The sequence below is a fragment of the Hyperolius riggenbachi genome, chromosome 4, assembly GCF_040937935.1.
Source record: "Hyperolius riggenbachi isolate aHypRig1 chromosome 4, aHypRig1.pri, whole genome shotgun sequence".
Taxonomy (NCBI): domain Eukaryota; kingdom Metazoa; phylum Chordata; class Amphibia; order Anura; family Hyperoliidae; genus Hyperolius; species Hyperolius riggenbachi.
In genome coordinates this window covers 455,699,473-455,723,382 of record NC_090649.1, presented here as the reverse complement: position 1 = coordinate 455,723,382, position 23,910 = coordinate 455,699,473, and the positions used below count along the sequence as shown (strand labels likewise).

General features: G+C 47.4%; 1 protein-coding gene across 7 annotated transcripts in view; it reads left to right on the top strand.

Annotated features, from left to right (window-relative positions):
- The window catches only part of ALK (ALK receptor tyrosine kinase), a 942,963-nt gene that overhangs the window by 560,007 nt on the left and 359,046 nt on the right, over positions 1 to 23,910 (top strand). The window lies entirely within an intron of this gene.

Here is a 23,910-nt window from a genome sequence, read left to right as displayed (position 1 = left end):
GGCAGGTAGCAAATCTAGTGAACCAGGGGGTGTGGGACATTGGCCATGAGCATCAAAGCTCTATAGTGCAAAGTAATTTAAGTGCAGTACCTAGAACACATCTTAAAATTTCTATAAAATGTCAACAATGTTGCTCACAAGGTGGATCCCACACACTGCCTGCCTCAGTAGATTGAGCTACCTGCCATTGAAGGCCTAGGATCAACTTCATCCCTTTGTCGTGCTGATGGAAAGCTACGTTGGGCATGTGTTGATCACAAGGCCTTCAAAGGCAGGTAGCAAATCTAGTGAACCAGGGGGTGTGGGACATTGGCCATGAGCATCAAAGCTCTATAGTGCAAAGTAATTTAAGTGCAGTACCTAGAACACATCTTAAAATTTCTATAAAATGTCAACAATGTTGCTCACAAGGTGGATCCCACACACTGCCTGCCTCAGTAGATTGAGCTACCTGCCATTGAAGGCCTAGGATCAACTTCATCCCTTTGTCGTGCTGATGGAAAGCTACGTTGGGCATGTGTTGATCACAAGGCCTTCAAAGGCAGGTAGCAAATCTAGTGAACCAGGGGGTGTGGGACATTGGACATGAGCAGCAAATCCTACTTTTTAGGATCTTGTTCATGAAACAAAGAGTAGTTTCCACCTATTTGCTGGGGAGACGTATTAAGGGGGCTGGGTTGCATACTGCCACCTAGCTGAGTATAAACGGGACGTTCATCTGCTTGAGAGGGAGGGAAGGAAGGGCCTTGCTGATAACTCTGGTATGACTGAGAGGGAGATGGACCCTGGTATGGCTGAGTGTGAGAAGGTTGCCATGCGCTAGGTGGCCTACTTGTTGCAGTTGAGAATTCAAAATGACTTTTGATACACTCAAGCAAACTACACTGGCACTGTATTAAACGATGTCGTGGCACTTGTTCCATGAAAGGCAAAAGTGACATCACCGAGTAGTACACTTGGCTGTTCTGGTGTTGCATTATCCGGTCAATCTCGTGGCGATGCTGCATGTGTAGAGATTGAATCTGCTCCTGAAACATCTGCCTTTCCTTTTGGAGTACTTGGTTGGATTCATCTAATTGATTTTTTAGCATTTCTATGTGTTGCAAATATTGTTGTGATAGACCAGAACTTGGATCCTGTAGTCTTCGTGAAACCATACTTTCTTGATTGCGCATCATTCCCACCAAACTTGAAACAGCTCCAGCCATCTGAACATTAGCTGTTCTGCTCTGTCCACGAGCACTTGTAGGGCGAGCAGCTGGTCGTCTGGCTTCTGAACGAGTGGTTTCAGCATTTGCTTTGTCGGTGGCAGGTTGTGCGTCTGGCCGTGGAGTAGATGTGGAAGGGGTTGGTGACTCAGATGTCATAGAATCATCCTCTACTATGTCATCCACGTTGATGGTTGTCAAGTCTTCAAAGGAATGTTCAGGGGACGAATCCCTATTTGTCGCGGCAGGTGCTTCATTAGAATCATCCATCAGTGCATCAAAATTATCTTCAGTACTGTGGGTAGAAAATAAACAGCAATGGTTACATGTGTGAAAAGTAGAGGCGCATCGGTGTTTACAAAAAAAAAAAATTGAACTACAAAGATTAAACTGTTGTGGGAGAGCATACACATAACAGCAATTTCAAGTTGCAAACGTCACTCACTCACCCTCGCGCTTGTACGAGTGGTCGTAAGAATGAAAGAAGGCGAGTGTGGCAATATGGAGTCCTTTTCGATGCCCCACTTCCACTCCTCTGTTCGTCTTTCTCCACCTTAAGTTCCTTGACAAAACTGTCCCGTATACTTCGCCATTTTGTCTTCATTTTTTCAACTGTGTAAACAACAAACAAACAATATGTTGTCATTTCATTTCAGGTTCCTTGCGACGGGACAAAGCTATGCAAGTTTACATCTAACATTCAGAGTGGGCAAAAGCACCGTCGCCAACATCGTGAACAGGACAAGCCAGGTGATCTGGAGCAAGCTCGTCGAGAAGTACATGCCGGTTCCCGACTCTAAAAAGTGGATAGAGGTTGCTGAACTGTTCTGGGATAGGTGCAACTTCCCAAACTGCCTAGGAGCCATTGACGGCAAACATGTGCGGCTACAGAAGCCAGCGAGGAGTGGGAGTCTGTATTTTAATTATAAAAAGTACTTTAGTTTGGTACTCCTTGCTGTAGCCGACGCAGACTACAAGTTTGTATACGTCGACGTTGGCTCCTACGGCGGTTCAAGTGACTCTGGGATATTCCGGCGCTCCAGGTTACATGGACTACTGAATGAGGACCGGCTGGACATCCCCGGGGACAAGCCATGGCCTGGAAGAACATCGCCCAGCTACCCCTACGTGTTTGTTGGCGACGAGGCCTTTGCCTTGTCACACCATGTCATGCGGCCGTATGGGATGAGAGGCCTCGGCCGCCAGCAACGCGTGTTCAATTACCGGTTGACAAGGGCTCGTAGGATGGTGGAGTGTACATTTGGCATCATGTCGAACAAGTGGAGGATGTTCCACTCGCCACTACAGCTGAGCCCTGCCAACGCCACAGCTGTAGTTAAAGCAGCTTGCATCCTCCACAACTTTGTTCGACAGGAGCAAGGGTACAATCTCCAGCATGCCGACATGGACTACTTGCCCCAAATTCGCCGGTATGCGACAAGGGGTAGGGTTCAGGCCCAGAGGAATCGGGATCGGTTGACACAGTACTTCTTGTCGCCGGAGGGGTACTTGCCATACCAAGACATTATTGTGCCTCTTTGAGTGGACATTGTTGTTGCTGTACTTGTTTTTTTTTTTTTTTAGTGGGTGGGTGATGGGGGGGGGGGGTTGATTACGCTGTTTTTAGTTACACATTTTATATGTAAATTTTTAATTGTTTCTTTCTTTGTTTAATAAACTTTTTCTAAACTTTTTACAGATGAGTGTTCTTATAAATGCAACATGTGTGGCACTGGGGAAGCCAGTTTAGGAGACACTTCAGGGGGGCAGAGCATTTTTGAGACACTGAGGGGGGGGTAGATTGAGGGGGGGGGGAGGGGACGGTGGGGGGCAGAGAGTGGCAGTTTAGGAGACACTTCAGGGGGGCAGAGCATTTTTGAGACACTGAGGGGGGGGGTAGATTGAGGGGGGGAGGGGACGGTGGGGGGCAGAGAGTGGCAGTTTAGGAGACACTTCAGGGGGGCAGAGCATTTTTGAGACACTGAGGGGGCTAGATTGAGGGAGGGGGGGGAGGGGACGGTGGGGGGCAGAGAGTGGCAGTTTAGGAGACACTTCAGGGGGGCAGAGCATTTTTGAGACACTGAGGGGGGGTAGATTGAGGGGGGGGAGGGGACGGTGGGGGGCAGAGAGTGGCAGTTTAGGAGACACTTCAGGGGGGCAGAGCATTTTTGAGACACTGAGGGGGCTAGATTGAGGGAGGGGGGGGAGGGGACGGTGGGGGGCAGAGAGTGGCAGTTTAGGAGATACTTCAGGGGGGCAGAGCATTTTTGAGACACTGAGGGGGCTAGATTGAGGGGGGGGGGGGAGGGGACGGTGGGGGGCAGAGAGTGGCAGTTTAGGAGACACTTCAGGGGGGCAGAGCATTTTTGAGACACTGAGGGGGGGGTAGATTGAGGGGGGGGGAGGGGACGGTGGGGGGCAGAGAGTGGCAGTTTAGGAGACACTTCAGGGGGGCAGAGCATTTTTGAGACACTGAGGGGGGGGTAGATTGAGGGGGGGGAGGGGACGGTGGGGGGCAGAGAGTGGCAGTTTAGGAGACACTTCAGGGGGCCAGAGCATTTTTGAGACACTGAGGGGGCTAGATTGAGGGGGGGGGAGGGGACGGTGGGGGGCAGAGAGTGGCAGTTTAGGAGACACTTCAGGGGGGCAGAGCATTTTTGAGACACTGAGGGGGGGTAGATTGAGGGGGGGGAGGGGACGGTGGGGGGCTAAAGAGTGGCAGTTTAGGAGACACTGGAGGGGGGGGGGGGCAGAGAGTGGCATTTAGATTACTTAAAAACATGTATTTCAAACCACACAGATATGAGGGGGCACACTTACGTTCCTTGGCCTGCTTCCTGGATGGAAACTTGTCATACTCAGGAACAAATTGTTTTGTGATCTCCTCCCATACCCTCCTGGCATGCTGTAGGTCACTATAGAGGTCATTCTTCTTATCGTACAGCTCTGGCCGCTCTTGGACGGCCATAATGAAGTCCTCCACATTGATGAAGCTCCTGGGCATGATGGCTGCACTCGTGTCTCTCCCAGCTCGTAAACAGGAAGCTGTCAGAGATGACGTTGAGGGGAGGAGAAGGAAGTTCAGGCTTTCCGTTTTGTCATCCGTTTTTGGTGCTATTTTGCCTGTGGAGATGGAGATGCGTTTTCCCATTGCTTTGCGCTACCCATCCGTGTATCCGTGGTCCGTGAAAATGCAGCAGATCCGGACCTTCCGTTCAGGTTTTGAAAACGGGTCCCCGCAAACGCAGACGGATCCGTTTTTTACTTGGGTGAGGCTGGCTGCTATTATCAACATTAGTATCCGGGACTCCGTTTTTCATCCGGTTTGAAAAACGCAGCCACGGATACGTTTCCGGACCTAGTGTGGACTAGGCCTAAAAGAAAAGTTTTATGAATACCTGGGGCTTCCTCCAGCCCCCTTCAGGCCAGTCAGTCCCTCGCTGTCCTCCTCCACCACCTGGATCTTCTACTATGAGTCCCGGCATTTCAGCCAGTCAGCGCAGTCCGGCCACGTGCCGCTCCCACAGCCAGGAACATTCTGCACCTGCGCAATAGTGCTGCACAGGTGTAGTATGCTCCTGGCGGCGGAGTGTGTGCATGCGCACTACGCCAGACTGGCTCAAGTATCTGGACTCATAGCAGAAGATCCAGGTGGCGGAGGAGGACAGCGAGGGACTGATTATCCTGAAGGGGGCTGGAGGAAGCTCCAGGTATGTATAAAACTTTAATTTCATCTGTCTCGGGTTTACTTTGTTACACAGTAGTACTATAGTCTACATATGCACTCTCCACAGAGCTGCAGGGAATCCACTGAGAATGCTGTGCACATTGAACACAGAGGTGTTGTCTATCACCCATAAACCTGGTTCAGATTGTGCATGAAGAATGTGTAATAGAGGAAGAATCTCCTCATTCCCCTGCAGAGTACCTGCACATCATTCTTACATGCACCCACAGTCACATTGCCTAGGGCCTGATAGATGTTCTTTGTTCCGGTCTGTACCTTTTACAAGTACTCTTACCAAGGACTAGTTTTAGTCTATGACTAAAGGGAATAAATATGGCAGTCTCCATATCCTTCTCACTTCAGTTGTCTTTTTAAATTCCTAAGCGTTGGCAGTTAAGAGACGAATTTCATGTTACATACTTTCCATCAACAAATTGTAATATGCAAATTAGAGGTGTCGGAGTCGGTGGAATCCTAACCTGAGGAGTCTGAGGTGGTGGATTTTTGTACTGACTCCACAGCCCTGATGGTGACCCATAAGAGCAAGGGTATTGTGTGAACACTCTGTATAGGAAAAGGAGGAGGTGAGTAGTGGGAACCCCAAAAATGCTTTATAGGGAACATATGATGGACAACTAATAATATTGGGTGACAGAGGAAAGGGGGGGGGGGGGGCGGTGGATCGGGCCTGGCTGCTGGCTTAGGGGCCCTGGTGTGGTTTGATTGGAAGGTGGGAATTAGGGGGGCACCCCAAATTACTTTTGCCCCTGGGCCCTATTGCAGCTAGAAGCGGCCCTGTTTGGGGCCCATCTCACAAGAGTCATAAAACAAGTGTGGCCATCATGATCTTCACCCCCATAACAAGTGTAGCCACAAAACACCAGATCTGAAGTATATTATTATTATTATTTATATAGCGCCAGCATCTTCCGTAGCGCTGTACATGGTACAAACAAATAAATACAAGACACTGTACAGTCATGACATTGAATAGAATAAATACAGATACATACATAGTTGATGTGTTATTGATACATGTACATATGTTAAAATTACAGTAGTATGAGAAACACTAGGAGGAGGTCCCTGCCCTTGCGGGCTTACAATCTAGAGGGTAGTGGGGAGGAAACAACAGGGAAGGAAACACCAGGATTAGTGGGTGAGCCAGTGTCCCTTCAGTGCTGCCTATAGCAAATTATAGGCGTGTCTGAACAGGTGTGTTTTCAGAGTATGTTTGAAGGTTTCCAGACTCGTGGCATGATAAACCGGCTGAGGGAGAACGTTCCAAAAGAAAGGGATAGCCCGTGAGAAGTCTTGGATGCGAGAGTGAGAGAAGTATAGTCCCTTGTATTAGAGGAAGGGAAGGTGAGTAGTTGGGGTCCCCCACAACTCTGGGCCCCCCCGCATCGTAGGGGTTGCTACCCTCTAGTTACGCCCCTGCATGGGCATTTCTACTCCCGGCTTGCAGCTTTCACCCTCTGAGCTCGCAGAGACCGGGGCAGAGCCGCAGGGAGACTCCAGCAGTGATCGCCGCCGTTAATATCGGCTGTAACACATCACTATCAATATTCATCCAGTCACTGAAGAGAAGAAGAAACAACATCTCTTTTCTGACGGGTTTGGCTCTCGCACAGTTTTATCTGTAATGTATGTCATCTGGGCGGTAAAAGAAAATACTGACAAGCAGAACACAAGGAGGAGCGTTTGGCAGCCGGTGACTGCTGCGTCCTTAATTGGAGTTTTTTCGGGGTTTCTATCTTTAGCGTATAACCCGTAGCCAGCCGGCGGTTCCTCCTGTTCCTCTGCTGTGTCCCTCCGCTCACCTCCTTACTAATTCCACGGAAAATCGCCGCACTCACAGACCACGCCAGTGATCAGCAAAGACGTCGATGTTCTTTTTGCATTCATCTTCGTGAAAATAATGCTCAATTCGATTTTCGAGCGAAAATGTACTGGATATTCATTTTATAATAACTTTGTGATTACTCACATTTTTCGTTGAAAATAAACAAGTTTGCGTTAAAATGAAATGTTTTTAAGATTTTTCGCCATATTGCGAAGATACAATAGATTTTTGTGAATATTTTCTTGAAATTGAACATGACATTTTCGATGTGAAAATGACTTTGGCGACAATTCGTAGGCAACACTGGAGCACGCCTCGGTGATGAGGACCAATAGGATTCCATCGAATGTCGGTAGATGATTATCGAAGGTGACCTCGATATCTTATTACATCTGATGCTTTTATCACAAGTGTGGTGCATAAGAGGCATCATTTTACTCGTTGATGGAGGGTGGGAGTATGTGGATCGCCATGGAGACACTTTTTCACCTTTCTCTATGGGAAGTGACAAGGCTTGCCACCAGAGCTGTTGTCATAAATAGCGTTGCTTGATCTTGGTCATGTTTGATCCAATTCGGCCAAGCAGGTTAAAATGTTCTGGTTTGAAGGCACCAAATCTGAACACTTTTGAAGTCAAGGGGAGGGAAGTTGCAGTTCGTTGGTTTGGCCCCTTTGAGGTTAATAACAGAAATATTATTATCCTTTAGTATTTATATAGCAGCACCAACATATTCCGCAGCACTGTACAGAGTATATTGACCTGTCACTTAAAGGGAACTTGAAGCGAGAAGTATATGGAGGCTGTCATATTTATTTCCTTTTAAACAATACCAGTTGCCTGGCAGCCCTGCTGATCTATTTGACTGCAGTAGTGATCTGCTGCATGCTTGTTCAGGGTCTATGGCTAGAAGTATTAGAGGCAGAGAATCAGCAGGATAGCAAGGCAACTGGTATTGTTTAAAGAGAACCCGAAGTGGGTTCTGACAATGCTATCCGCATACAGAGGCTGGGTCTGCTTATATTGCCCAGCCTCTGTTGCTGTCACAATCCCCCCTAAGTTCCCCCTGCGCTCTGCTATGCCCTCATAAATCACAGCCACTCTGTCGACATGTAGCGTGTCACAGCGGGCTGGGTTTACCTATGTAGTGTCACTCTCGCCTCTCCCCCGCCTCCTGCATAGCTGATTGGAGGGAAGGGACGCGGGCGGGGACCGGAGCTATGCAGGAGGCGGGGGGAGTGGCGAGAATGACACTACATAGGTAAACACAGCCCGCTGCGTGTCGACAGCGTGGCTGTGATTTATGAGGGCATAGCAGAGCGCAGGGGGAACTTAGGGGGGATTGAGATAGCAACAGAGGCTGGGCAATATAAGCAGACCCAGCCTCTGTATGTGGATATCATTCTTAGAAACCACCTCGGGTTCTCTTTAAAAGGAAATAAATATGGCAGCCTCCATATCCCTCTCACTTCAAGTGTCCTTTATCTGTCCCTCAGAGGAGCGAACACTCTAATCCCCACCACAGTCTTATGTCTGTGTATGTATCACAGTCTAGGGCCAATTTAGGGGGTAGTCCATTAATTTATCTGTATGTTTTTGGGATGTTGGAGGAAACCAGAGTGTCCGGAAGAAACCCATACAGACACGGGGAGAACATACAAACTCTGTGCAGATAGTGCCCTGGCTGGGATTTGGAGACCCAGCACTGCAAAGCAAGAGTGCTAACCAGTACTAACAGCAACTACCTTGCATAACTACAGAGTACGTAGAAGGCAAGAATACAACAAATGTTGTGTGCCCAGCCCATTGCTTTCAGTGTTCCTCTGCTAAGAGTTAAGAAACAGATGGGCCTTAAACACGATACGTTCCAGTTTACTGCCTCTGCGCAATGAGAAGAAATGAAAATATTCATTATATTACCTTCTATCATTCGGGACAGTGAATTCCTGCACCCCGACATCTGAAAATCATACATATTTGAAAGGTAAAAAATGCTTATGTTTTTACCTAGCGGCATCAGTGCTCATCTTAGCGCCAAAAGTAGCTGACTCTGCCGTATGCGCGGATATTCTCGGCGATCAGACCCCGCGTGATGCCTGGGAAAGTTTAATATTCTCCACTCACATGATGCAGGGAATGGGGAAGTAATGAGAGATGTGTTTAATTGGCTGATGCAGAGGGAACTAGAGGATGGGGATCATAGTCTGGTTTATTCCTGAATCCCCATATATAGAAATGCCGCCTGAGGCAACACTGTGACACTCCAAGTGTGGCTGAATAAACTTTTCTCTAAAAATGATCTCCAAAGTCCAGACACGGGGTGGGGGGTGGATGGATTATTTGAAAGCAGAAAATGTGTATATAGTGCTGGGACAAGGTTCTCCAGCACCACAGACAGACATTCCAAAGTGCCCCCATCCCCCCCCCCCTAGTTGTGCCCGCCCCAGTAAACGTAGCAGATGCACCCCCAGTACTAGACAGGTTCTTCTTTCCCTGGTATAGATAGCCACATGTGTCCCCAGTATTAGGTAGGTCCCCTCCCTTTATAGGTTGCGACATGTGCCCTCAGTATTAGGTAGGTTCCCTCCCAGTATAGGTTGCCACATGTGCCCCCAGTATTAGGTAGGTTCCCTCCCTTTACAGGCTGCCACATGTGCCCCCTGTATTACGTAGGTTCCCTCCCAGTATAGGTTGCCACATGTGCCCCCAGTATCAGGTAGGTTCCCTCCCAGTATAGGTTGCCCCATGTGCCCCCAGCAATGGGTAAGTTCCCTCCCAGTATAGGTTGCCACATGTGCCCCCAGTATTGGGTAAGTTCCCTCCCAGTATAGGTTGCCACGTGAGCCCCCCAGTATTAGGTAAGTTTCCTCCTAGTATATGTTGCCACATGTGCCCCCAGTATTGGGTAAGATCCCTCCCAGTTTAGGTTGTCACATTTGCCCCCAGTATTGGGTAGGTTCCCTCCCAGTATAGGTTGCCACATGTGCCCCCAGTATTGGGTAGGTTCCCTCCCAGTATAGGTTGCCACGTGTGCCCCCAGTATTGGGTAAGTTCCCTCCCAGTATAGGTTGCCGCGTGGGCCCCCCAGTATTGGGTAAGTTTCCTCCTAGTATAGGTTGCCACATGTGCCCCCAGTATTGGGTAAGTTCCCTCCCAGTTTAGGTTGTCACAAGTGCCCCCAGTATTGGGTAGGTTCCCTCCCATTATAGGTTGCCACATGTGCCCCCAGTATTGGGTATGTTCCCTCCCAGTATAGGTTGCCACATGTGCCCTCAGTATTGGGTAGGTTCCCTCCCAGTATAGGTTGCCACATGTGCCCCCAGTATTAGGTAGGTTCCCTCCTAGTATAGGTTGCCACATGTGCCCCCAGTATTGGGTATGTTCCCTCCCAGTATAGGTTGCCACATGTGCCCTCAGTATTGGGTAGGTTCCCTCCCAGTAAAGGTTGCCACATGTGCCCCCAGTATTAGGTAGGTTCCCTCATAGTATAGGTTGCCACATGTGCCCCCAGTATTGGGTTGGTGCCCCCTTCCCCCCCCCCCACACACACAGTATACAAGGGTTGGACAAAATACTGGAAACACCTTAAAAATTAACAAAATATATTTTAATATGGTGTAGGTCCACCTTTTGCTGCAATTACAGCCTCAATTCTCTGAGGTGTTGATTCATACAAATTGTGAATTGTTTCCAAATTAATTTTAGCCCCTTCTTCAGTTAACCACCTTAGCGGTATGGACAAGCTTAGCTCGTCCATGACCGCAGGGGTGGATTGCTCAGGCCCTGGTGGGCCGATTTGCATAATTTTTTTTAAACACGCAGCTAGCCATGGCGACGGGGAAGCCAAACAGGAAATCCCGTTCTGAACAGGATTTCCCGTTTGCTCTGATCGCCAGAGGCGATCGGAAGGGGTGGAGGATGCCGCTGCACAGTGGCTATCATGTAGCTAGCGCTAGGCTAGCTACATGATTTAAAAAAAAAAATAGTGCTGCGCAGCCACCCTGGCTATTTTAATAGAACACCAGGGTGGTTAAAACACCCTCCAGTTCTTTTAGAGACGATGGCCGCTGAAATCGACTTCTTACTTGAATCTCTAAAAATGACCATAAATGCTCAATAATGTTAAGGTCTGGGGATTGTGGTGGCCAGATGAGATGCTTAACTTCATTAGAATGTTCCTCGTGCCATTCTTTAACAATTCTAGCTGTATGGATTGGGGCACTCTCATCTTGAAAGATGGCATTCCCCTCCGCAAATAGTTCTTGAACCATAGGATGAACTTGGTCGCCCAAAATTCCCAAATACTCTCGGCTGTTAATTCTTCCATGAAGGGAAATCATTGGCCCGGCAGATTTCCAAGAAATAGCAACCCAGATCATAATAGAACCCCCACCATGTTTTACGGTTGGGAGAAGGCAGTCTGGATGAAATGCTTTTTTCGTCTGTCTCCAAACGTACACTCAGCCGGGGGTCGGAAAAAAGGTAAACAATGATTCGTCAGAGAAAATCACATTTTTCCACTGCTCGAGGGACCAATTCTGGTGGTTTCTACACCACTCTAAACGCTTTGAAACATTTGTCTTTGAGAGCAGAGGTTTTCTAATTGCAGTTCTTCTGTGGAATCCAGATTTGTGCAGCTCCCGACAAACAGTTTTTGTGGACACTGAGTTCTATAGGTGTTCATTCAGCTCTGCAGTGATTTTAGGAGCCGTGGTTTTGCAAGCTTTTCTAACAATTCGATTTAGAGTCCGACGGTCTCTCTCAGACAGCTTCGACTTTCGGCCACAACTGTGCTTTGCCGAGGACGTTTTTCCTTCTCTTTCAAAGGCAGTCATTACTTTTGAGACAGTACATCTTGAAATGCCAAGCATTCGGGCAGTTATTTTAGTTAAACATATCAAATAACAAAAATAATAAACAAAAAATGTAACATATGTCAAGTTTTGATTGCTAAAACATGTTCAAAGATTATGATGCCAAAATGTTAGGAGTTTCCATTATTTTGTCCAACCCCTCTAGGTAGCCATACAAGCAATCATCCTTTTGAGGGCCCATGGTTTAGGGCCAGTTTCCACTATGACCGAATTATGCATCGTTTCCCCGCAGTCGATTTTGGCGGGGAAACGCTGCCTATGCCTATAACCTATAATGGGCTGCCGTCCGAATCACTGCATCAATTTAATTTATATCGGGAAAACACATAGACCATTGAATGTAAGAATTAGGGAGCATCTATCAGTTATAACTAATCCTAATGTTGATAAAAAGAAAATGAATTCATTGGCTGTGCATGTACAAACTGTTGCAATGCAGATGTGAGGCCTGAAAGTGATGGGGATCTATAAGTTAACCACTTGCCGACCGCACACACTCATACCGTGCGGCGGCAAAGTGGTAGCTGGAGGACCAGCGACGCAGATCGGCGTCACCAGGTGCCTCCCTAATTAATTAGGAAAGGCTGCTCGCGCGAGCGGCTGTTTCCTGTTAGATCACGGAGCGGGTCTCAGTGAATAGCCTGCGAGCCGCTGATCGCGGCTCGCAGACTAAATGTAAACGCAGGAGACGTATGTCTCCTTTGCTTACATTGAACGGCGCTGCTGCGCAGCAGCGCCATAAGGCAGATCGGCGATCCCCGGCCAATCAGCGGCCGGGGATCGCTGCCATGTGACAGAGGACATCCTGTCACAGGCTGCACAGGACGGATAGCGTCCTGTGCAGCCCAGATCACCAGGGGGGACAGGTAGGAGAGGGAGGGGGGGAATTCCACCGCGGAGGGGGGCTTTGAGGTGCCCCCCTCCCCGCAACATGCCACCAGCAGGAGCGATCAGACCCCCCCTGCACATCATCCCCATAGGGGGGAAAAAAAGGGGGGCGATCTGATCGCTCTGCATGCCACATGATCTGTGCTGGGGGCTGCAGAGCCCACCCAGCACAGATCACAAAAAACAGCGCTGGTCCTTAAGGGGGGGTAAAGACTGGGTCCTCAAGTGGTTACATATCAGTCCACGACAGGGAGACTTTGAGAAAGGAGTCTATGTGGATTTATAATTGTGGGAGTATGTATCCCAATTGCCTTAAATCGCGATTTGAATATCAAGGCTTTTCTATAAGTGGACTAGTGCTTCCCCACCGTCCTTTATATTGAACTAGACAGGAATGGCTGATCTATAAGAGTGAAAAGAAAAACAGCCAGTGATTATCCTAAATAAAATATACCTCGCTGGTCAGCAAGTCTGGGAGTTGTAGTTCACCAGCTGGGGGGAGGAAATGGGTTTCCGGAGATTGCTTTTTTGGCCCATCTCTCATGGTAGCAGTCCCCTCTCTCGCCCCCACATCCTGAGATTCGCCTTGTGGATTGCAGAGCGGTCCGATTCCCTGGCTGCATTAACCTCGCGCCCCTCGCCTGGCAGTCTCAGCCCAGTTACTATTCCCTCGCTCTGCCTCTATGAAGCATCATCAATCATTGTACGTTTGCTCCAACCTCACCTCCATCCTGGCTACTCCGAACTGGAACCTTTCAGAGTAAGAACTCCGCTGCCAAGCGCTGCTTGCGTCTGAGCAGAGTAATGGAGTGACAGGCTGCCGCTGGGTCTGCGTGGCGACTCTACCATGTAAATGATATTTATAGGAGCGTCAGGGTATTTCCGCAGTATAAAGGTAGCCATACACTGGTCAATGTATGGGCAGATCAACCATGAGATAGACCCCTCTCTGATTGAGGCCGGTCTCGCACCAGAAAGCAGCGTTATAGGTGTGGTGCGATCACATGATTACACCATACCGTAATGTTAAAAATAGCCTTTGGAGATTACCATGGCAATGCACGGTAATCTCACTTCTGGCTGCAGGCTAATCGACAAGTGAGGCTCTTTAGCGGTTCTGTGGCTGAAAAATTAATTTCACGCAAGTGTATTGACAAAAAACAGTTCAGAATATCTGCGACGCCATTGACTTCCGGTTGCCACCGGTGTTCGCTGATAATGCGCCGTTGTTGTTCTGTCAAATCAGGTACTTCCGGCGCATCGCACCACGGTAAGTATGGAATGCCCCATAGGTTTTCATTGCTATAGTGTTACCCTGCAGTAAAAAAAGGGTAACGCAACGAAAACGTCCTAGTGTGAAAGGGGCCTGAAGAGAGGGATCTGTTGCCTGCCCATACACCGCACACTGATTTCCAATCTAGCACCCCTCATGTGTAAAAGGTTCCCCCTGTTGCCCGTGCTCAGTAAAGTCTCACCTGGCCGCCAGTGCGACTCTCGGCCTCTTCTGGTGCTCAGCGTTACCCCCGAGCACCTGCACTATGTGGCACCAGGCGCTTGTAGTGACATGACACATGTCCCAGAGTCATATGGTTCACAGAGAGGTGAGACTTTTACACTGCACATGGGCACAGGGAGGACATTGGCTGGGGGTCTGTCGGGTTCATCGGTTGTCTCTATATCAAGTGTTGTCACCTCCGCGCACTTGATCGAGCACTTGACCGAGATTTTCCAGCATGTCCAATCGTTCCTTTCGACTGATTTCGACCAGATTAGGTGACCATGCTGTGTCGACGATTCCTGACCAATTCGATAAAATGATCAAATCAAAACGTCAATTGGGTTGCAATATCGAGTAATGTATGGCTACCTTAAAGAGTAACTGTTAGCCCCCAAATTGAAATTTAAATCTCTATTGCAATGTTTTATTTAATATTTAAGTGAGCCAAAAAGCCAATGCAGAACTTAAAAATCAATCTAATTTTTTTACTATGTAATCTTTTCCCCCAGCTCCGGACGCAAAGCCGCATATCAGATACTGCTTAGCATGCAGAGCATGCCTATGTCTGGCCGACCCCCCTCTCCCCCCCAGGACCAGGTGCCAATATATTCTCCCCACCAAACAGCTGACCGCTCTGACACGGAGAGAGAGCGGGAGCACTTCCAGCTCCGCCACCGCAGAGCAGCCGCAGCCGTGCATCTCTCTCACATGTGATTCTCTCACATGTGACTCGGCGGCGGCTGCTCTGTGGTGGCGGCGCTGGAAGTGCTCCCGCTCTCTCTCCGTGTCAGAGCGGTCAGCTGTTTGGTGGGGAGAATATATCGGCACCTGGTCCTGGGGGGGAGAGGGGGGTCGGCCAGACATAGGCATGCTCTGCATGCTAAGCAGTATCTGATATGCGGCTTTGCGTCCGGAGCTGGGGGAAAAGATTACATAGTAAAAAAATTAGATTGATTTTTAAGTTCTGCATTGGCTTTTTGGCTCACTTAAATACTAAATAAAACATTGCAATAGAGATTTCAATTTCAATTTGGGGGCTAACAGTTACTCTTTAAGGGATGGCCCAGTGGTCTGGTCTGTCTAGGAAAAATATCCCCTCTGCAAAGCCTGAAATTGTACCCCTGTACAGTCTTCTGAAACACTTTACCATAACATCAGCTCAAAATACAGGCCAAGCCTGATGAAAGTGGATCTCCAATGTAAAAATAAAACCCACAGCACAGGCAGCAGAAGGTATAACAGAATGACAGGAACAAATGTCTAAAAATGGCATGTATGGAGGGTTGGGTTGGATTTACCATTAGGCAATGTAGGCATGTGCCTACAGGCGCCTGATGATGGAAAGGCGGCTCAATCCCCTCCCCGATTGTCTGCCTCCCTCCTTTCCTATGAAGAGTCCTGATAGGAGTGTCAATGAGAGGTTACTCACTCAGCTCTCGGCATTCCACTGACCAGATCTCCCATTAGTTGGGGGCACTACTAGCTACTTAATACTTAAGGAGGGTACCTCTGGCTACCTAATGCTAAGGGACACCTGTAGCCACCTGTAACTGGCAAGGGAAGTAAGCTAGCTGGGCTAGCTAGCACACTTGTGGTGCGGTGCGGTAGAGGTTTGTAGGTTCATGGAGGGCAAAGTCTAGGGTGCCAAGACTCAGCTATAATGATTCCTGAGCAGAGCCAGACTGAATGCTCAGTCGGGGATTTTACCAGGTCTGATTAGAAACAAGCTGTGCAGTGCAGAATGAAACAGAAAGCAAGGTAGGTGTTTTCTCTAATATTCCCACTGATATATATGGTAAAATACATGAGGGTGCTTCGTCTCCGGTTCACTTTAAAGTGGGCATCAGAAGCCCTATTCACCTGCATACCAATATCTGCAAAGTGCAGACAGCGACACAAGAAATGAACAGATGTTTGAAATAAACAGCGTTGCTCTCCACTATATCCCATGGGGATCATCACTATCGCCACACAGCGCTCTATGGTGGGTATTGGGTCTGTTTGTCGCTTTATGGTGCTGTTGGCACAGAAGGGACGGTAAACAGCAGAAAATAATAATCATTTTAACAATGATGACAACCTTGAAAAGATGCAATGCTTTCAGCTGACTGTCACTTCTACAAATGTGTGGATCTGAGAAATGCTGTTACTACAGAAAACATAACTGCCTTTTTCTGGCATGCGGTCTTTTTGTCTTTCTATAAAATTGGCCTCTATGTCATAGTGATAGCTGACAGAAGTACAGTAGCATTAAGCGCCATGTAGCAGGCTAACTCCTCCCCCATGTATTAGCTTCCTGTCCCTCAGCGATCACATAACCTGGCATGTCCCTTCGATGCGGCCCCTAGTGTTGGGTGCACGCAGCATCATCACATCAGGTGGCAAATTAAATTTTTTTGTATTGGGTTCAAGACAAACATCTGTATTGGATCCACTATAAAAAACTAAAGAAAAAATACTTTTTTTATATTGTACTAGTGACCTAAGCCCCTTTAAAAAGGGGCTGTAGGTCTGTCGCTGTGCACGTGCACCCACCTGCCACACGCGCACACACGCCCGCCACTCGGCCGCCCTGCCTCCCGGCCCCTGCGTCCTGTCCCAAAAGCTGTGTCAGTGCAGGACATGCGCAGTAGCGCAAAAGCACTGACACACGGACATGGGGCGGATTTTTTTGTGCGCGTCTTCACACGCAATCGCGAATTTCAGTGTGCAGTCGCGAATTTCCGCGTGAAAATTCACGATGGCGCGCAGAATCGTGAAAATGCGTGTGAAACCGCTAGCACGGCCGTGATATTTGTTATCATGGTTTAGTGAATCAAGCCCATGGGATGCAGGGACACTTGTACTTTATTAGGTAGGGTGGCTTGCTTTCAAGACCACAACTTGAAAGTGGTCTGCACAAATGCTTACAATATAAAGAAATGCTTAAAGGGGAACTGAAGTAAGAGGTATACGGAGGCTGCCATATTTATTTCCTTTTAATCAATACCAGTTGCCTGGCAGCCCTGCTGGTCTATTGCTCTGCAGTAGTATATAAATAACACCAGAAACAAGCATGCAGCTAGTCTTGTCAGATCTGACTTTAAAATCTGAAACACCTGTTCTGCTGCATGCTGGTTCAGGGGTTATGGCTAATAGTATTAGAGGCAGAGGATCAGCAGGGCCGCCAGGCGACTGGTATTGATTAAAAGGAAATAAATATGGCAGCCTCCGTATACCTCTTACTTCAGTTCCCCATTAAAGAACAACATCAGATATTCACCTTAAAGAGGAACTTCAGCCTAAACAAACATACTGTCATCAATTTACATTAGTTATGTTAATTAGAATAGATAGGTAATATAATCTCTTACCCACACTGTTTTAAAAGAACAGGAAAATGTTTGTGATTCATGGGGGCTGCCATCTTTGGCATGGGGGCAGCCATCTTTTTGGTTGAAAGGAGGTGACAAGGAGCAGGAGACACACTTCCAACTGTCCTGTGTCCTGATAACCCCTCCCAGCTGCACACACTAGGCTTCAAATGTCAAATTCAAAATGAAAAAAAAAAAAAATTGCACCAAAACAGCAGAACGAGAACAACAACATCAGAAATCCCATCATGCTTTGCACAGCATCAGGGGAAAAAAGCCCGGGCACTTTTCTTCTGTGCAGCTAAAAATGAGGTTTGTATAAGAGAAACAAAGTTCTGATGTTGTGAAACTGTTAAAGAAACATCAAGCCTTTTCAGTGCTGCTGAGTCGATTTTTAGTCCGGAGGTTCACCTTAAGAAAGGGAAAGCCTCAGGATCCTATTGAGGCTTCCCTCACTACTGGGATGTCCCCCGACGCTAAGCACAGCTCCCCTCCAGATCGGGGTCGCACTCATTCCCATCTTGTAGCATGGCCGCGCAGTAGACACCCGAGCATGGTCGCATGTGAACAGTAGCACGGAGCACGTGGCTCTGGCTTACTGCGCATGTGCGGGCGGGCTCATGTAGCTACTGCTCGCCCATATTGCAAAAAAAGGAGCTGCGCAGCCTTGTTGCTAATCTTGGGGGGGGGGGGGGGGCAGGCTCAGCAACGGGGGGGTCATGAAAACGCAGAGGGAAGCCTCAATAGGATCCTGAGGCTTCCCACTCTTTAGGTAAGTATCTCATTTTGTACCCAAGTTTCATTTTGTACCGCTTTTGGTATCGCTTTTGGTACAAAAATCACAGGGAAATTTAACACGGGGGAGGTTCATAGTATAAAGATCCTAATGAGGATCATGCAGGAATCCTATTAAACATAAGTACTAAAACACTGCAGACTCAGTATTTGGAGATCCAGAGATATGAAATGAGAGAATTTTATGATTACAATGCTAACACTCAGTTTACCGACATAACCTTACATAACAGATCAGTCACAAGATGTTTGCTAGCTGTGTCCAATCCACCCGACAAGGAGTGTCTTATGCTCCTCCACGTTGATGACACAGGTCACACGGACCGCAGGTCAGCAGAATAACATGGACATACGTGAGGGAGGGTACGCCTGACCTATTTCCCATGTGAGATTGGGGATTCTCATGGTTTCTGAGAAAGTACACAGTTCATGTATTCAAATACAGTTCAGTGAACATTGCTGGGCATGGGAATGACTCAGTCCTTGTGATCAGTGTGGATACGCTTAGGACGCGCTCGTTGTCGTCATTTGTGTGCAGTACGGCTTCACGATGGAGGAGGTCTTATGATATTTTATGAGAAGTTGGCCCATATGCAATTAACTTCTTCTCCTGAGTTTTCTCCAAGTGACATTATTGCAACCCATCCATTTGGCCTCAATTCTGGTAGCTATGTGAGGAAAATATTTTTTTTTGTAGGTAAAATACCTCATGCAGTTTTTTTGTTTTAGCAATTCTGAAAGATTTTTCTGCATTTCCGAACATGCAGTAAAAATGTGCGGTATTTTAGCGGTAAGCATGCATGCAGTAAATAAATAATAGTAGTCTTCCATAAGTTAGGATAGTCTTTGGAATATTTTTTTTTTTTTTTGAGGGGGGGAGGTGTATTTAATTATGTAGCAACCTATGAAACGTATATTTATAGGCATCCCCTATAAAAAAAAAAAAAAAAAAAACAGTAAATATTTGGAGTTTTATTTCTACTATTCTTTTCTATTACACAGCCTGAATAGGAACTTTACTAAAACAGCAATAGAAACTCCACTAAAAACTGCAAAATGAATACAAATTGACTTACAGACGTACAGGCAGGTCTTAAAGGGACTCCGAGCTCACCCAAAAAAAGAAAGTTGTACTCACCAGGGGCTTTCTCCAGCCCAGTGCTGGTCGGGAGGTCCCACGCCGGCGTCCTGGCTCCTCTCCTTCTCCCCGCTCCGGAATGGCTGACAGGCCGCAGCCCGGGCGACACTCGGCAGAGTGTCGGGCTGCTCCTTCCGCGTATAACGTGGCTGACGTCACACGCCGGCCGCCTCCCGTCATCACGGCGGCCGGCGTGAAAGTACTGCGCATGCGCGCTTTCATCGCGCATGCGCAGTACTTTCACGCCGGCTGCCGTGATGACGCGAGGCGGCCGGCGTGTGACGTCAGCCGCGTCATACGCGGAAGGAGCAGCCCGACACTCTGCCGAGTGTCGCCCGGGCTGCGGCCTGTCAGCCATTCCGGAGCGGGGAGAAGGAGAGGAGCCAGGACGCCGGCGTGGGACCTCCCGACCAGCACTGGGCTGGAGAAAGCCCCTGGTGAGTACAACTTTCTTTTTTTGGGTGAGCTCGGAGTCACTTTAAACTGATTTGTAAAGGATGTGCTGACATGCACCCTAATTTCAAGGAGAATAGCTATTTTCAGTAAAAATTAATGCAAATTACCTCATAATTTACCACATGAGGTAAAACATGACTAAAACCTACCAGAATTGCTAAATGACGTTACCTCATAAGGTAAATTACCGTACATGAGGTCATTTGTTTGAAAACCCTACCAGAATTGAGGCCTTTTTGAGCCATATCCTGTTAGCTTTTCTCCTGAGTTTTTATCTTATCTAAAAATAAAAAAAAGAACTTTTAAGGACTTTACAATTGATAAAGTACTAAAATGTTGGTAAAAGGGTAATATCAAACTTATTTTGAGTAGTTTCTTGTTTGGTGGGAGATTCAAAAGTATTTTATTGACATTGGGGGTATATTAAGCAACCTTGAGAAAAACAAAATAACACAAAAGAAGAGTAGGAGCCCAATACGGTGTAGTATTTCTGGCAATGGCAATAAATAGATTAAGGCTTCTTGCACACAGGGACGTTACAGGCGCACGTTAGTGCAGCCTGTAACGCTCCTCCAACGCACAGCAATGTAACTCAAGTGGGCTGTTCACACAGCCCACGTTGCGTTACATGTAACGCAGCAAAGTGCTGCATGCTGTGTGTTCTAAGCCGCCTTAGACTGTCTGCACTTGCTCAGCCATGTTGGGGAGAAGGGGAGAGCGGCCGGGCACATGGCTAATTAATATTCACTGCACTCAGTGTCGTGCAGTGTTTACTTCCTGGAGCGGCCCCTCTGTACGGCGATTGGCCGGGCGGGACCACGTGATGCCGCATGCATCCAAGAGTACGCATCACGGCATCACGGACGCCAGAGTGAGCTGCACAATGCGGCTCACTCCGACGTCCACACCAGAGAGCACCAGGCGTTGCGTTAGGGGCACGTTATGTGCCCTATAACGTCCCTTAAATGCAACGTCCTGGTGTGTAACTAGCCTAAAAGGAAGGGTACTGCCCAACAGCAACCCCTCTCAGCGCATGAGGAGAAGATCCGTTCCGCACTCGGATTTGTAGACTGGCTTCCCGAATGTAGTCACTCACTCCAAAAACTCAGAAACCATGTCTCTTCTCTCCAAGAGGGTATGTATATACTAGTTTTTGTACAACAGGAGATATTGGCAGCACTTCCAAATACAGACAGCACCTGAGTTGACCAGCTGCAGAGCCCAAAACATGGGCAGATTACACAACTTACATTCAAAACAGATGCAGCAAATGGAGGGTGTTAGCTTCCAAAACAGTTTGCACGCAGATTGTTAAGTACTAGACTCTTCCACGGCGATGACGTGCGCTCACGGAAGAGACCTAACCACTAGCTAACAGATAAAACATAGTTTGAACCTGAGCCTGCTAGCCATAAATGGTCTACACGTTTTCTAAAGAACAGGGAAAAAATCAGGCTGCAACTGAAATGAAAGCAACAGAGGCCTGCACCGCCCCCCCCAAGGGACTTAAAGAGGAACTCCAGTGAAAATAATTTAATATAAAAAGGTGCTTAATTTTTACAATAATTATGTATACATGATTTAGTCAGAGTTTGCTCATTGTAAAATCTTTCCTCTCCCAGATTCACATTCTGACATGTATTACATGGTGACATTGTTACTGTGGGCAGATTATGTAGCTGTTCTGGCTTTAACAGACAGCTATAAACAGCCATTTCCTGTGTGTGTCATTGTTACATTGTGGCAGTTTGCCCAGAGTACCGTACGGTACCAGAGCCTCTTGTGGGAGGGGTTTCAGCACAAAATCAGTCATACAGCGCCCCCTGATGGTCTGTTTGTGAAAATCATTATATTTTTCATGTAAAAGTGGGTATCAGCTACTGATTGGGATAAAGTTCAATTCTTGGTCGGAGTTTCTCTTTAAATACACACCTTGAATACAAATCAGATGCAAAACTATGCACTAAACCCTTTATTTCAGTTGCAGCCTGATTATGAGTGCTTCCATTTCTTCCCCTGTAAATATATACTAGTACAGAGATTGAGAGGCGCCCAAAATGTGTAGATGACTAGGAAATGATAATAAAGTCATACCTTCATATGTGGGTAAGCGAACCTTACACTATTTCTTTTATTATCATTTCCTAATCATTTACACACATTGGGTGCCTCTCAACCCCTGTGCTTGTATTTTCTTGACAAGGTTTGAAGATATCTCCTTGGAGAAAATAAGATAAAAGTTAAAAGGATACGGCCTATTATACAACCAGCAAGTAAAAATACTAAAAAATACTCAAGATAAATTTGATAGTACTTTTTCACCTTCATTTTGGTACTTTTTCAATTGCAACTTGCTGAAAAGAGAAGATGGAAAATGATCTCCTAGGAGAAAACCCAGGAGAAAAGTGAATTGCCTATGGGTCATTATGTCAGTAAATCCAGCACTGAGAATGTATTGGAGGGGGATACCCAAACAGAAAGAAAAAGAAGAAAGGTTCAAAAGACATGAACTGTATATTAATATACAGCAAAAAAAAGCTCCAAGCTCCTATTTTCAAGCCAATTGTGCTGTATTATTCTATTACAGAGAAAAATTGGTGTACAATGGGGACGAATAACGTTGACTATTCCCCCCTGAGGCCTTATATTTCAATCCTATTGCTAGGAGAGTAGCCGGTGCCAATCCCTCTTGCAGGTACATCACTCCTGCTGGTAACCAAGAACAACCTTGAAACAGAAACAGGCACTCCACAGGCTTGAACCTCCAATTTATTAGCACGTCTATCACACAGGGACAGCCCTACCATGAAGCAGACTGAATCATGTAAATCAGGGTAGCAGACTGCAGGGGGCAGCACCAGCTCAACACTCAGCTGATCTTTTTCAGTCTCTCCTTCTGCTCTGTTGCTTCTGCCTCACTCACGGAGCACAGAGCCTGGCTGCTGTTAATCTGTGTGTGCGCCCCTAACTTAAATATGCACCGCTCTCCACTAGCTCCGCCTCCTCTTTATGTGCCGTTCTGCCCTCTGGTTTCCCTGTGTGTGAAACGACTGCGTGCGTGCGTGCTGCTCTAGCCAGCCACCTTTAGCTGGTGGCTGGCTAGGGCAGCACACACTCAGCCGAACACCTATCAGCACCCATCCACTTGCCCATCAGCTTCCAGGCTGAAACAGTTAAAAAGGGCTCCGCCTTAGAGATTAATGTAAATTGCATAAATGGTTTATAGAGAGAGAGAGAGAGAGAGAGGACCTGAATGGATGGGAGCCGGAGAGTGTTATGCAAAAGGAACGCGGCTAGCGGCCTAGTAGGAGCAGACCGACCGTTCTCATAAGCTAGATCCCATTGGCCTCTGTCACCATCCTCTTTGTCAGACCGACTCTGAATAGGGCAGGTTTCCATTACAAAGTGATGCGAATGCAGCTACGTTGCCGCATCGCATCACTTCCGCCAGCGGCTGCATCACTTCCGCATCTCCCGATGCGGAAGTGAATTGAGGATATGGGACGCGGCTGCGGGCAGATGCGGGCAAGTGAAAATTTTCAGATCGCTCTGCACCGCACAACATGCACGCAGTGGAAACTCTTCCACTGGCGTGCATGTGTTTCAGCACAGGCCCTTAGTTATACAAACGTGTGTTCTGCTCAACTTAACTGAATGGATCTGTTACAAACTGGTGTGAACAAGTGCTATCAGTTATCATATGATCTGTTTGCGTGCCGTTTGGATTTGTTTCTCTTAACAGAATGTTTTTATTTACAGAGTGAACCAAACCTTAGGCTCCTTTTACACTTGATCCGCTGCGCTGGGCATGCGTTTGCGTTTGTGCGCGTTGATACACGTTAGTGCGCGTTTTTCCTGAAATATAATAGAAAACCTATCCCCACATGCTGACATCCGCAAAAAAGAGTACTGTACTCTTTTTTTTTTCTTTTTTTGCTGATGCCAGCATGTTGGGATTCTAACAAATAGGTTTTGTATTACATTTCAGGAAAAAACGCACACTAACGCGCATTAACGCAAACGCATGCTCAACGCAGCGGATCAGGTGTAAAAGGAGCCTTACTGTACTTTGGTTAAAAGCAGACCTGAACTCAGAACTTCCTCTCTGTTCTAATAGATGCACAACAGC